The sequence below is a fragment of the Macadamia integrifolia genome, unplaced genomic scaffold (assembly GCF_013358625.1).
Source record: "Macadamia integrifolia cultivar HAES 741 unplaced genomic scaffold, SCU_Mint_v3 scaffold1018, whole genome shotgun sequence".
Lineage (NCBI taxonomy): Eukaryota > Viridiplantae > Streptophyta > Magnoliopsida > Proteales > Proteaceae > Macadamia > Macadamia integrifolia.
Genome location: NW_024868055.1, coordinates 68,042 through 82,285, shown reverse-complemented (window position 1 = coordinate 82,285; position 14,244 = coordinate 68,042).

Here is a 14,244-nt window from a genome sequence, read left to right as displayed (position 1 = left end):
GCCATTCTGCACCTGACCAATCAAGCTCCCCTAGCCGACCACATAGTAGCCGAGCAGTCAGGAAACTGATTAGGGATTTCCTCAACTTGCATGAAAGTCACCTCATCGATGCAATGCTCAGTCACGAGATGAGCCATAAGATTCTTGGAAATAGAGGTAGCAGATCAGTGGAGTAAGGGGCAAGCAAGACCAGATACGTGAAAGGGGCATACTCGCAAGCAAGACTAGACACGTGAAGACCAGCTCTAAATGCTTTGTAGGCTAAAAAATCTACCTGGCTCATCACAAGTAACAGGTCACAAGCCGTAGCTAATTCCTGTGTCACTGGTCGTGGCTCACAACCCATTCTCGGGACGGCACACTGGTCTTGAGTCTCTTGACTCTCTGGTCACATCTTACGCTCCGCATGCACCACACCATCGCTGTCTTCTCAATGCTCGCTGGTAACTCTCACTTGGCCTGACTCACATGCATGGTTGCGTGGTTGACTCTCATTGATCCTGAAGTGGACTAGACCAGCTGGCTGAGCAGAACATCCTAAAGACACACTTTGAAACCGAGCACATTGCAACTGAGCATTCCATTACTGAACTCAACAAATAAGTTTTACAACTCGAAATAATCAACTTATATATGATTTGAATTTAGAATTTGTTTTCCCTTAAGCTTTTCCCAACTATTGTGGATAGGTGGGCCATAGTAGGGTCGCGAGAACTCAAACTGAAAGTTAGACCCACTTTCATATAATAAGCACGTTAGACCAGACCCAAAAAGTGCCGAGTCTATGCCCAATCGACTTAAAGCCCTAAGTGGTAACAAGCTCACAATCCTCTGGTCGATTCTCGGCTCCCACTAAACCTACCTTCTGGTTGATGCTCGGATCTCAATAAAACAATCTTCTGGCTAGTTTCCCTAGTCAACTCATTTGAGAACAACCAACTAGTGACTATACAACCCACTACCATTTGGGATCATAAATATTCATTTCAACCTACTTGGATTTGGTAGCCCTGGTCACTGCTCTCTCTACTATGCAGCTCAACATACAGCTCACTATTGAACTCGAAGATAAGTCGTTGAGAAAAAACGGAAAGCGCCAAGCGCACGACCCTATCCTTCAAGAGAAATGAAGGTCAACATAAAGCAACAAGGGCAAAGCCCTATCCTCCAAGAGCGGTGAAGACCAACGAAAAGTGACAAGGGCATAGTCCTATCCTCCAAGAGAGGTCAAGACCAATCAAAAGCGACAAGAGCACAACCCTATCCTCTAAGAGAGGTGAAGGCCAATGGAATGCGGCAAGGGAAAATCCCTATCCTCCAAAAGAGGTGAAGACAATGAAAAGCGACAAGGGCATGGCCCTATCCTCCAAGAGAGGTGTAGACAAAAAAAAAAGCGACAAGGGCAAAGCCCTATCCTCTAAGAGAGGTGAAGACCAACAGAACGAGCGTAGCTACAAGGGCAATGCCTAGGAGCCAACCAAGATGAAGATCTCCAAGGGCAATGCCCCAACAACATGCCATAGGCATAGAGCGTAGCTACAAGGGCAATGCCTAGGAGCCAACCAAGATGAAGATCTCCAAGGGCAATGCCCCAACAACATGCCATAGGCATAATTACAAGGGTAATTCCCCAAAGACATGCCATGGGCATAACTACAAGGGTAATGCCCCAATGACACACCAAGGGAGAATCTCTAAGGGAAATGCCTTATGACACACCCAAGGTGAATCTCCAAGGGCAAGGCCCTATACGAAATGCTAAAGCAATGGGAAGACCACCAGCCCAAGGAAAAGTATATGCACTGACAACAGAGGAAGCAGAGACTACACCTGGGATAGTGACAGGTACATTGCTGATCTCCATGATGCCTGCTTATGTGTTATTTGATTCTGGTTCATACCATTCATTTGTCACCAAACTTTTCTGCTAAGATGGGTATAGAACTGAAGAAATAGACACACAAGCTAGTAGTTAGTACACCTATTGGTAGTGTATTTGGATTAGAAGAAGTGTATGAATCATGTCTAGTCCAAGTATGTGGCAGAAAAATGATAGCTCACCTGATCCGGGTTGATATGAAGGAATTTGATGTGATCCTAGGAACAGATTGGTTGTCTACTTATAAAGCTTATATGCTGTGTGCAGAAAGGAGAATAGGTTTTAGGCCTCGAGATGAGGATGAGTTCACTTTCTAGGGTAGAAAAGTGAGAAGGGCAAAGAATATCATAGTTTCTGCACTTCAAGTGAAGAAGATGCTTAATGAGGGTTGCGAAGCATACCTGGCTTATGCAATGGACACAACTAAAAAAGCTGCATCCCTAGAGGAACTGAATGTAGTGAAGGAATTCCCTATTTTTTTCCAGAAGATTTATGTAATGTGCCTTTGGACCAGGAGACAAAGTTTTGTATTGACCTGATACTTGGAGTTGTAGTTGTGTCTAAGACTCGATTTTGGATGGTACCTTTAGAACTGAGGGAATTGAAGGAAAAGTTGTAGGATTTATTGAAAAAGGGTATTATGAGACCTAGCGTGTCTCCTTAGGGAGCACCAGTCCTATTTGTGAGGAAGAAGGATAGGAGTTTCCAGATGTGCATAGTTACGGAAAACTCAACAAGTTGACTATCAAGAACCGGTATCCATTTCCTCGTATTGATGATCTCTTTGATCAGCTACAAGGTGCACCCACATTTTTTAAGATTGATTTGAGGTCGGGATATCATCAGCTGAAGATTAAGGAGAGTGATATACATAAGACACCTTTCTGGACATGATACATGCATTATGAGTTCTTAGTTATGCCCTTCGGGTTGACAAATGCACTACCAACTTTCATGGGGCGGATGAACGGGTGTTCCATGATGTGTTAGATCAGTATGTCATCATGTTCATTGATGATATTTTAATCTATTACAAGAGCAAAGAAGATCATGCAGACATGCAGTCCCTTTGAGATTCATGTTATAATGGCTCGGGGAGAAGCAGTTGTATGTAAAATTTAGCAAGTGTGAGTTCTAACTCTCACAGGTGATTTTTCTGGGGCATTTTATAGTTGCTAAAGGCATAGAAGTAGACCCTGGGAAGGTCAAGGTAGTGCTGGGATGGGAGTCATCGAAGAATGTCAGTGAAATCCGTAGTTTCCTGGGATTAGTAGGATACTATAGGAGGTTCATTGAAAATTTTGCATGGATCTCTGCTTCGATGATTTGGTTGACATGAAACGGTGTTACATTCAAGTGGATTGAAGATTGTGAAAGAAGTTTCCAAGAGTTGAAGTATAGGCTAGTGTTAGATCCAATGCTTACTCTTCCCGATGGCACTTCAGGACTGGTGGTGTATGGTGATGCGTCAAAGCAAGGCTTATGTTGTATACTAATGCAGAATGGGAAGGTGATTGCCTATGCTGCTAGGCAACTGAAGGATTATGAAAAGAACTATCCCACACATGACCTAGAGTTACCAATAGCCATATTTGCATTGAAGATTTGGCACCACTACCTATATGGGGAAAAGAGTGAAATATACAGTGACCATAAAAGTCTGAAGTATCTTTTCACCTAGAAAGAGTTGAATATGAGGCAGAGGAGATGGCTAGAGCTGAGTAAGGACTATGATTATACAATTCACTTTCATCCTGCCAAAGCCAGTGTGGTGGCAAATGCATTAAGCAGGAAGCTTTGGACCACCAATCTTGCAGGCTTGACCACTAATGAGCCATTAATTGAAGAAGCAAGGAAGCTTGAACTAGATATTTTGATGGAAGAAGAAGTACTAGGAGACGAAGTACTTGCTGCACTTTAGCTAGAACCTTCTCTGATTGAAAGATCAAGAATCCTAACCCATTGATGATAGTTTAAGAAAGATCATCAATACTATAAGAGGAGGTAGGCAAAAGGACACATATTTTGTGTTGAAATACGGTGTTCTTTCGTTCAGAAATAGACTTTGTAGTTCAAAAAATAATGAGCTGATAGGGTTACTACTTCAAAAAGCACATAATACACCATAATTAGTTCACCCTTGTAGTACTAAAATGTATAAGGATTTAAGAAATCCTATTGGTGGTATGGCATGAAGACTGATGTAGCCGACCATGTAGCCAGATGTATGAACTGGCAGTTGGTTAAAGTAGAAAGGAAAAGGCCCATGGCTTATTGCAGCCTCTATACCTATGATAGAATGGAAGTGGGAGCATATTACCATGGACTTTGTTATAGGGCTACCACAGACCAAGAAGGGCAATGATGCCATTTGGGTCATTGTGGACCGGTTGATAAAGGTTGCTCACTTTATTCCGATGAAGGCCACTCACTCTATGGAGAAGCTAGCACAGTTATATGTCATCAAAATTTTAAGATTGCATGAAGTGCCAATTAGTATAGTCTTTGATCGTGATTCCCGATTCACTTTTAAATTATGGGAATGTGTACAAAGGCAATGGGCACACAAATAACTTCCAGTACAACTTTCATCCTCAACTAGATGGTCAGTAGGAAAAGACTATTCAGACCTTAGAGGATATGCTTAGAACTTTTCCTCTGGGTATGCATTATAGATGGGATAAGCATATTCCCTTGATAGAGTTTTCCTACAACAATAGTTATTAGGCAACTATAGGCATGTCACCCTTTGAAGCATAATATGGCAAGAAGTGTAGAACACCGATGTACTGGGATGAGATTGGTGGAAGAAGAATTACTGGTCCAGAATTGATACAAGCCACATGTGAGAAGGTAGATTTGATCAGAGAAAGGATCATGGTAGCACATTCAAGGCAGAAAAGTTATGCAAATGTTAGAAGAACACACTTGAAATTGAAATTCATTATGGGTCACAAGGTATTTCTGAGGATCTCACCGGTCAAGGGAGTGAAGAGGTTTGGCAAGAAAGGGAAGCTAAGCCCTGATATTTGGGACCTTTTGAGATTTTAGCTCGAGTTGGTTTGGTAGCTTACCGGCTAGCCTTACCACCGACGTTGGAGAAGTTGCTAATGTCTTCTATGTCTCCCTCTGTTGAAGAAATATATCCCTGATTCCTCATACATCTTAACCACCAATACACCTATTCATCTGAATAGGGACTAGAGTTGCATGGAGCAACATAAAGGAATCATTGATTATAAGGATCACCAGTTGTGCAACCACAACATCTCCTATGTGGTCTAGTGGAGAAACCACACAGAATAAGAAGCATCCTGGGAACAAGAGGATGAGATGAAGGAAAAGTATCTTGAACTATTTGGGTTACCAAGTAAGCATTTCAATTTCATGGACGAAATTTTTGTGAGGGGGGAATGTGATACCCTGGTCTACCATAGTTCTAATTTCTACTATTCAGAAAAGAAGCTAGAAGTGAGAACTACTTTTGAAGGTTGGTTGGTAGTGGTGGAGTGTTTGGAAGCCAAGGATGACCCCACTTGCTAGTGCACCTCCTACCAAATGTATTGGAAAGTTTTCCATGAGTAGTGGAATCAAAGGCGAGATGTCACACTCTACCTTTTGTATAGCACAGGTATGCGGCACTAGAATTTCAATCCAATCAGCCTACCAGTACCTAGGATCCCGGATGCAGGTAGTAACTAAACCCATCACTTGCTTACTACTAAATCAGAATATACATAAAGAATTCATAAATATTACAAGATATGTGTGGTAGTCATCTACAATGATATATGTAATAAGATATGCCCATATAAATGAATCCATAGGTTACAATAAATATAGTGTAAATCTTACATTCAACCAAATTATAATACATGATGTACAACAAGAATCTCTTCTGTGAGTGTCCCACATAAATATCTTCACATCCGAACAAATCTCCTGACCAGCTCCTTTATCTAGAAATAGGTATCAATGGGCGGTGAGCACGAGCATGCTCAGTGAGTGGTGGGGGCATACAAGCACATGCACGCATGTCAAAATGATAACACCATCTCATACGCATACTCCATATGCAACATCCACATGATTCATTTAATTAACTATTTCCATTCTAGTTACCAAGTCTCATCTTATGGGTTAAGTGCTATAAGCAACGTAGGTGGCATTCCTTACCCTATATGTTGGGCCTCAAGAATACAAGCTCGTTTCGGGCAGGAGCCAACCAGTCCCGGTCAGAGCCACAGTCCCCCATGTGTCTGATAGCCATGCGTATAGTACATCATACCATGTTGTGCCCTCTTAGGATATAATACGTCATATCTAGGCGTAGTAGTCCTACACGACATACCACCGAGTGGGATTAGCCAATATCTGACCTGCTATTGGCAAGGGGTTATAGCACTGGGATGTGAGCCTATCCATATGCATCTATATGCATCCATAGAATCCATACATACAACTAGCCTTAGCTGTAAAACTGACCTCTGAGCCCACGGTACCAGACAGAACCTCGGCCACACCATACCATAGATCGTCAATGTTACACCCAACACTATACAACTATCATACTAAGCATCTACAAAACCATGATCACATCCATATTGGTAAAACATGCATTAGGAGAAATCTTATAATTTTTATATAAATTACGTTCACATCACAATAGTTAATGCAACATATGAGCAAAGCTAAAAAGGTAAAACAATCCATAGCAGCAATCAACAAAGAAACTCCTCACCTGACTTTCTCAAGTCCGGTGCTCTTCAATAAACTCCCAATCTCGCGTATCCTCACTCAATGTGTATAGCAAGTTCCTAATTAAAAAATTACATGTAAATTAAATTTTTATGTTTAATAATCAATGATTAATTCCATTTATCTTATTCTTGCTGAATTCCCATGTTGAGATCCATACTTGGCTGGTAAGGAGCACACTGGCCTTTCCTTCTCAATTATTTGATTAGCATCTGTGAGGGTAGCAGCCGGAAATGAGATCTCTCTCTTCTCCCCTTTTTGGGGGAGGGAAAAAGGACTTGCATTCATTCCATACTCTCTTCTCTCTTTCTCTTTCATGAGGGAGGGGTGTGTCATGTGTGCTTACCCTACGGGCCCCGCACCATCGTATCGCCGCTCAGAGATACATGGAGGCCTATTTCGTAGGAGAGTAAAGTTCATCATTTGAGATGAGGACTTGATGATGGTCCAATATGGGGATCAGGATCATGCAAAAGGGTTTAGAGTCGTCACCTAGGATTATGGGCCTAGGACCCAGGGGTGGGCCCAATTCGTGAGAAAAGGGCCTGAAAGTTGGTCTAGTCCAGAGATTTAGGGTAAGTGTCAGGTTGTAGAATTAGAAAGGTATTATGCACCTAATCTACTCGGTTCAATCGTTCTTCCTACTAGATGCTTAAGAACGAACATTTTCCATAATTATTCCTATTCTTCATGCATGGCTAAGTTATCACACATATATACATTGACTAAATTTAAATAACTATATACATTAAAACAATGTCAATATAAAGTCTACATTGTGCTAATTCTGTTGAGAAATTATACCTGAGTTTGACCCTTGTTTCGGGTCAAGAGGGGCGGACCCCCTGGTTGATGTTGGTACGAACTTTCTTGTGGATTCTCCCGGCTCAGAGGAAGATAGTCTTGACCTCCAACTTTCTTTCTGAAGAGATGCTAACTGTGATGATATTTGGATAGAGTTCCAAATAGGAACGATTACTTTTGGATTTGAATTATGACAGAGCTTAGGCTAGGGAAGACCACTTCCATGCTTAGGCTGAGGTGGCAATTTGGCACAGCTTCCACTATGGATGGACTACTTCTGGATTTTGGCTAAGGTGGCACTTCGGCAGAACTTCCACTAGGGATGGGCTACTTATAGATTTTAGCTGATGTGGCACTATGGTAGAGCTTCCACTAGGGATAGGCTATGGGGGGGCTAGGCTAAGGTGGCACTCGGGCAGAGCTTCTACTAGGGATGGGCTACTTCTAGATTTTAGCTGTGGTGGCACTCCGATAGAGCTTCCACTGGGGATAGGCTATGGGACGGCTAGGCTGAGGTGGCACTTGGGCAGAGCTTCCGCTAGGAATGGGCTATAGGAGGGCTAGACTGAGGTGGCACTCCCGTAAAGATTTTGTTAGGAATGGGCTATGGGAGGGCTAGGTTACGGTGGCACTCCGATAGAGCTTCCACTGGGGATAAGCTATGGGAGCATTAGGCTGAAGTGGCACTCGGGTAGAGCTTCTGCTAGGAATTGGCTGAAACCTAAATGGTTGAAGAACTTCAAAGGCCTGAAGAATATTTCAAAGATTCGAAGGAATCTTACTAAGTTCTCTCTGAAGACTTGAACAACCTCAAAAGGGGGTGTGAGACTAAGGGAAAACTTTTCCTACACAAAATCTCACTTAAAGAAGGCAAAGGATTGAAGAGTTTCAAAGGCCCGATGAACACTTCGAATGTTCTTCAGATCTTATGAAGATCTCTTTGAAGACTTGAAAAACCTCAAGGGGGGAAGGGGAGGAGAGAGGGCATAACTTCACTACTATGGGATGCTCACTAGGAGACTTGTTGTTGTGGGGTTGTGTTGGTGTCTAAAACCAAAGGAAGGGGGTATTTATAGAATTTTTGGACCAATAGGGAGGAAAGAGAAAATTCCTTAACCAATAGTGGTAAAAAGTAATTTTTCTAAACCAATGGGGTGAAAATAAGAAATTTTGGACCAATGGGGTAGAGGGTAAATTTCTTTGGCCAATGGAGGAAAAGTAATTTTTTTGGACTAATAAGGTAAAAAGATTCATTTTGGATCAATGGGAGGCTGAGGTGTAGGGTACACTAGCGGGGTAGTATGGGGTACACAGGCAGGTGAAGAGGGATTCCCTTCTCCAAATTGATCATCGGAATGGGAATTACGATCGTCGACGGGGGTGTTGGGCCTAAAACAGGGGTACTGGGACTAAAATGGAGGCACTGGAGCTCCGACATGGGTGCTAGGGCTATTGCATGGTGCTGGGGCTCTAGCATGGGTGCTGGAACTCTAGCATGGGTGCTGGAACTTGGTCGGGTATGCACGGGGCATGGTTGGGTATGCGTAGGGCTTGGTTGGGAATGCGCGAGGCCTGGTCGAGTGCACACAGGGCTTGGTTGGGTACATGTGGGGCTTAGTCGGGTGCATGCAAGGCTTGGTTGGGTGCACGCAGGGCACCATTAGGGGTGTAAGGCAAGGCATGGGGGCTCCCATGGGTGGCGTTTGGGCACTCAAGGTAAGGTATGGGTGCTCGAATGGGCGGGGTTTAGGAACCTAAGGCAAAGCGTGGGTGCTTGCATGAGCGGGGTTTGGGCACTCAAGGCAAGGTGTGGGTGCTCGCATGGGCAGGGTTTGGGCACTCAAGGCAAGGCGTGGGTTCTCGCATAGAGGATACGCTTAGAACTTTTGCTCTGGGTATGCATTATAGATGGGATAAGCATATTCCCTTGATAGAGTTTTCCTACAACAATAGTTATTAGGCAACTATAGGCATGTCACCCTTTGAAGCATAGTATGGCAAGAAGTGTAGAACACCGCTATATTGGGATGAGGTTGGTGGAAGAAGAATTACTAGTCCAGAATTGATACAAGCCACATGTGAGAAGGTAGATTTGATCAGAGAAAGGATCATGGTAGCACAATCAAGGCAGAAAATCTATGCAAATGTTAGAAGAACACACTTGAAATTGAAATTCATTATGGGTCACAAGGTATTTCTGAGGATCTCACCGGTCAAGGGAGTGAAGATGTTTGGCAAGAAAGGGAAGCTAAGCCCTTGATATTTAGGACCTTTTGAGATTTTAGCTCGAGTTGGTTTGGTAGCTTACCGGCTAGCCTTACCACCGAAGTTGGAGAAGTTGCTAATGTCTTCCATGTCTCCCTGTTGAAGAAATATATCCCTAATTCCTCAGACATCTTAACCACCAATACACCTATTGATCTGGATAGGGAATAGAGTTGCATGGAGCAACATAAAGGAATCATTGATTATAAGGATCACCAGTTGTGCAACCACAACATCTCCTATGTGGTCTAGTGGAGAAACCACACAGAACAAGAAGCATCCTGGGAACAAGAGGATGAGATGAAGGAAAAGTATCAGGTGCACGCAGGGCACCAGTAGGGGTGCAAGGCAAGGCATGGGGGCTCGCATGGGTGGGGTGAGGTGTGGGTGCTCACATGGGCAGGGTTTGGGCACTCAAGGCAAGGCGTGGGTTCTCGCATGGGCAGGGTTTGGGTGTTCATGGAGTAAATTCTGGGAATGACTACTCAAGGCAAGGCGTGGGTTCTCGCATGGGCAGGGTTTGGGTGTTCATGGAGTAAATTCTGGGAATGACTGCGGGAGATCTGATGGTCCGATTTTGACGTACCATATATCATTGGAATCGTGATTCCGAGTACTATGCATCCATATGGTCACCTAGGATCAAATTCTTTCGTATTCGTATATGAAATGCCATTATTGGACCCTTCTTTTCTCTCGCAAGAGAATTTTGGGAATTTTGGATGAGTATGGAATGCTTCTGGGAATAGTTACCTGAATCAGTTGTCATATTTTTCGATCAGAAGTGAAAGATCACATCTAAGATCTGTAAGTCATCATAATCAGAGGAGGGTGACAAAATTGGGTGTCTACAGAATTCCCCTCTTTGGTTGAGGCCTATGCTAACAGCCGAAGGGCAAAGAAAAGAATGACCACATTTTTTCACCCGAAGCCGTCATCGTGTTCATCAATGATGAATTTGAAAATGCAACAGATAATATCTCTTAACTACTTTAAAGTTTAGGACTTACCTGGGCTGTCAATTGTAGGAAAGAAATTTGCTGCTCTTCCAATCCTGCAAAAGATGTTAGTACTTTGACTTTTCCTATGTCAGGCTTCCATGTGCCAATCTAGGGATATCTGGTCTCCAAGCTGGGTCTTTCGAACCAACTTGGGCTATCTAGTCTCCAGGCTGGTTCTTTCGAACCAATCTAGGCTATCTTGTCTCATCAATTATAAGAAAGAAATTCACTGCTCTTTCAATCTTTCAAAAGAAAAACTATTTGATTCTTGAATTTTCCTTGGTTGGGCTTCCATGTGCCTGGTTAGGGAATTTGGTCTCTAGACTGGGTCTTTTGAACGAATTTGGCTATCTGGGGCTATCGATTACAAGAAATAAATTTGCTGCTCTTTCAATCTTGCAAAAGGCAAAAATATTTGATTCTAGGATTTTCCTTACCTGGGCTTCCATGTACTAGTAAAGGGGATTTGGTCTATGGGATTGGGTCACTCAGAGCCGATTCAAAGAGATTGGGCCACCTGGGGCCAGTTCAATGAGATTGGGCCACTTGGGGCTGGTTTAATGAGATTGGGCCACCTGGGGCTGGGTCAATGAAATTCTTTCTTTCCTTGATTGGAGTTCTTGAATTTGGGTCATGAGATTGGAATCTTAAATTTAGGCCCTTGATTTGGAATCTTGAATTTTGGCTCTTGATTTTTGGCTTTTGATTTTGAATTTTTACTTTTGATTTTTGGCTTTTGAATTGGAATCTTGAATTTTGACTTTTGATTTGGAATCTTGATTCTTTGTGAGATAATGTCCATCTACCTCACAAATTTTGAATTTTGATTTCACCTTTTATTTTATCTACCAATTAGATTTCACTTTCCCTTTTCCATGTGATTTTATCTACCAAGTAGATTTCACCTTCCCTTTTCCATGTGATTTCGAATTTTTTTTGGGAGACCTACCACAAGAAATTACTTTGAATTTTGTTTTTGTGGTAAGAACTTTTGAATTGCACCTTGGAATTAGAATCTCAATTTTTTTTGGGAGAACGAATTTTTTAACCATAAAATGGTCCCCCCCCTCTTTCTTCTTTTTTACATTTCTTTGGGTTTCCTCAAATTTTTTCCAAAGATCTTCGAGTTTCCTTCGAAGTTCTTCATCTTCTCCTTGAAGATCTTCATAGTTCTTGAGTAGGGGGCCATTTGGAGAATTTGAAGTCTTTGTAGGCCTCTTTGCAAATTATGAAACTTCTTAGGGTTCTTTGTAATTTTTGATAAATATGGCCGAAAGAAGAAAGAGGAGGACTCCAGGAGAGATCCGACTGGGTGGTGGAGAGAGATGCTGTACATCCTCTCAAAGGGATGATAGTCTCGTAGACTGGTATATTGGGTGGGCACTTCACAAGACTTGGGACCACATATATAACTCTGTGTGGGGCAAATGGATAAGTCTTTTCCTTTTCCCTACATTATTATATTTATTTATTTTTTGAATTTATTTATTTTTTATTCATTTTTGCATTTATTTTAGGAGCACAATGGGGGAGTACCTCCCACATTGGCCAGGTATGGCCATCCAAATGCAGTTTGGGAATGGTATGAAATGCCTCCTTATAGGGTAAAGGGGCAAGTAGATTCTACTTACCTACGACGCTTGGCCTCGCTGGAGACTAGGAAATTTAGCTCGGCATTGACGGGAGTCTTGTTGGAGTGGTGGTGGCTGAGCACCCATTCTTTTCACCTCCCTACTGGTGAGATCACCATCACACCTCTGTGCTTCTATGCTATGACTAGCATACCTTTCGGAGGGAGGCCCCTATCTCTTCCTAAAACTTTGCTAGCGCAGGATTTCATAGACTTGATGGGTATTGAGATTACGGGGGATCAAACGCATGTCCGTCTAGGTATGATTAGTGGCCGCTGGATTAGAAAGGATCTCGCACAAATAACTCGCTCCTTCCTTCTATTTGCTATGGCACAATGTCTTTTCAGTGATCTTTGGGGTGGAGTGGACATCCTTATGGTGTCCCTCTTCTAAAATATTTGGGAGGTCGATTCATGGGACTGGGGTGGGGCCACCTACACATACCTTCTGTGGACCCTAGATCTGTTAGCATATGGGGATCGGGGCCTCAAGGGGGTAGGCTACATTCTCCAGGTAACTTTGCATTTCTTTTTTTTTTCTTCTTTTTTTTATTGCTTGCACATCCTTATTTTGATATTTCAATTCAGCCTTGGTGTTATGAACACCTAGAGATCCTAGCCCCCATGCTGAAGGATCCTTGGAATGCGCCCTTCCCCATGGATAATAGATGGGGAGATAGTCAGGTGTTGAGGAGCCGACACTATACCCCTGGGACCACATCCTGCTCTCTTTTGGATAGTCTTACAGAGGTAATTTATATTTGGTGTCAAATTTTTTTCTTTGCCTTATGTTGTACTCACTTCTTCTTAACTTTGTAGGTCAATTGGAGGCCATTCCAAAATCTCCACTTCTATAACCCGGATGAGTTCGCTCAAGCCAAGCGCTTGATAGAGAGCCGCACGCTATTTAGGGGCATCTGGGGCCATGCCTAGTATCTGGGGGAGCGTGTCACTCCTCAGTGGTCCGATCCAGTGGTGTACTCTCCTCCCTGCTATCCTCCATCGACCATATATAACCCAAAGAGTATCCTCGAGAGTCAGATAGGGGTATGGGCCAAAGAGGTGTGGGATGATTCCCTCTTAGATCCAGGCAAGAACTATGAGGCCTTTCTTGAGGAGGAGATATTCTACGCTCCTTTTGGTCCTAGGGGGCCATTGGCATGTTTCCTCTCTTGAGCATTCTTTTATTGGAAGGCACGACATGTGGACCCCCCTCCTACTAGGTCATGAGCAGGTGCTTCTACCTCATCTCAGATTAAGTCTTCTATCATTGTGAGGGGACCTCTCCGGATGGCTATCAGTCCCTTCAATGGTTTCCTGGGCTGGTCTTATCCTAATGCAACCCGTCCGGGTATTCCTCAACTCTTGGAGCATAGAGTGAACAGAGACGCCTCCCTTGGACTTCCTATCCCATATGACTGTGTGAGTATCAAAACACCTATTATTTGATTGGTTCTGGATTCCTTTTGACTGATATGCTCTTCCTCAGGTGTCTTCAGAGCTCTATGCCAAGCTCAGGAGGATGCATTAGAGTTTATCCAAGGTCATGGTCGACAAGGTATTCTCCTGCTCTTAGTCTCTTTCCTCTTTTATTGCTTCTTTTCTTAGTCGTTCCATATGTTCTCCTAGGAGAGGGAGAATGATGCCCTGAGGAGACAGGTCAGCTCATATCGTCAAGAGAATGTGCACCTACTGAGGCAGATTAAGGATCTTACATGGAGGCTAGAGAGTCCGAGATTGGCATCTACTAGCCTTCCCACTTTCCACGAGCATGATTTAGACGAGGAGCATAGTTCTGGAGAAGATCTTGACTTCTAGGGATTTATTTCTGCATTTCTGTAAACACAAACATATGCAAATTTTCCCCCCATATTGTTTATTATTACTTTTTTTTTTTTTTTTTTTTT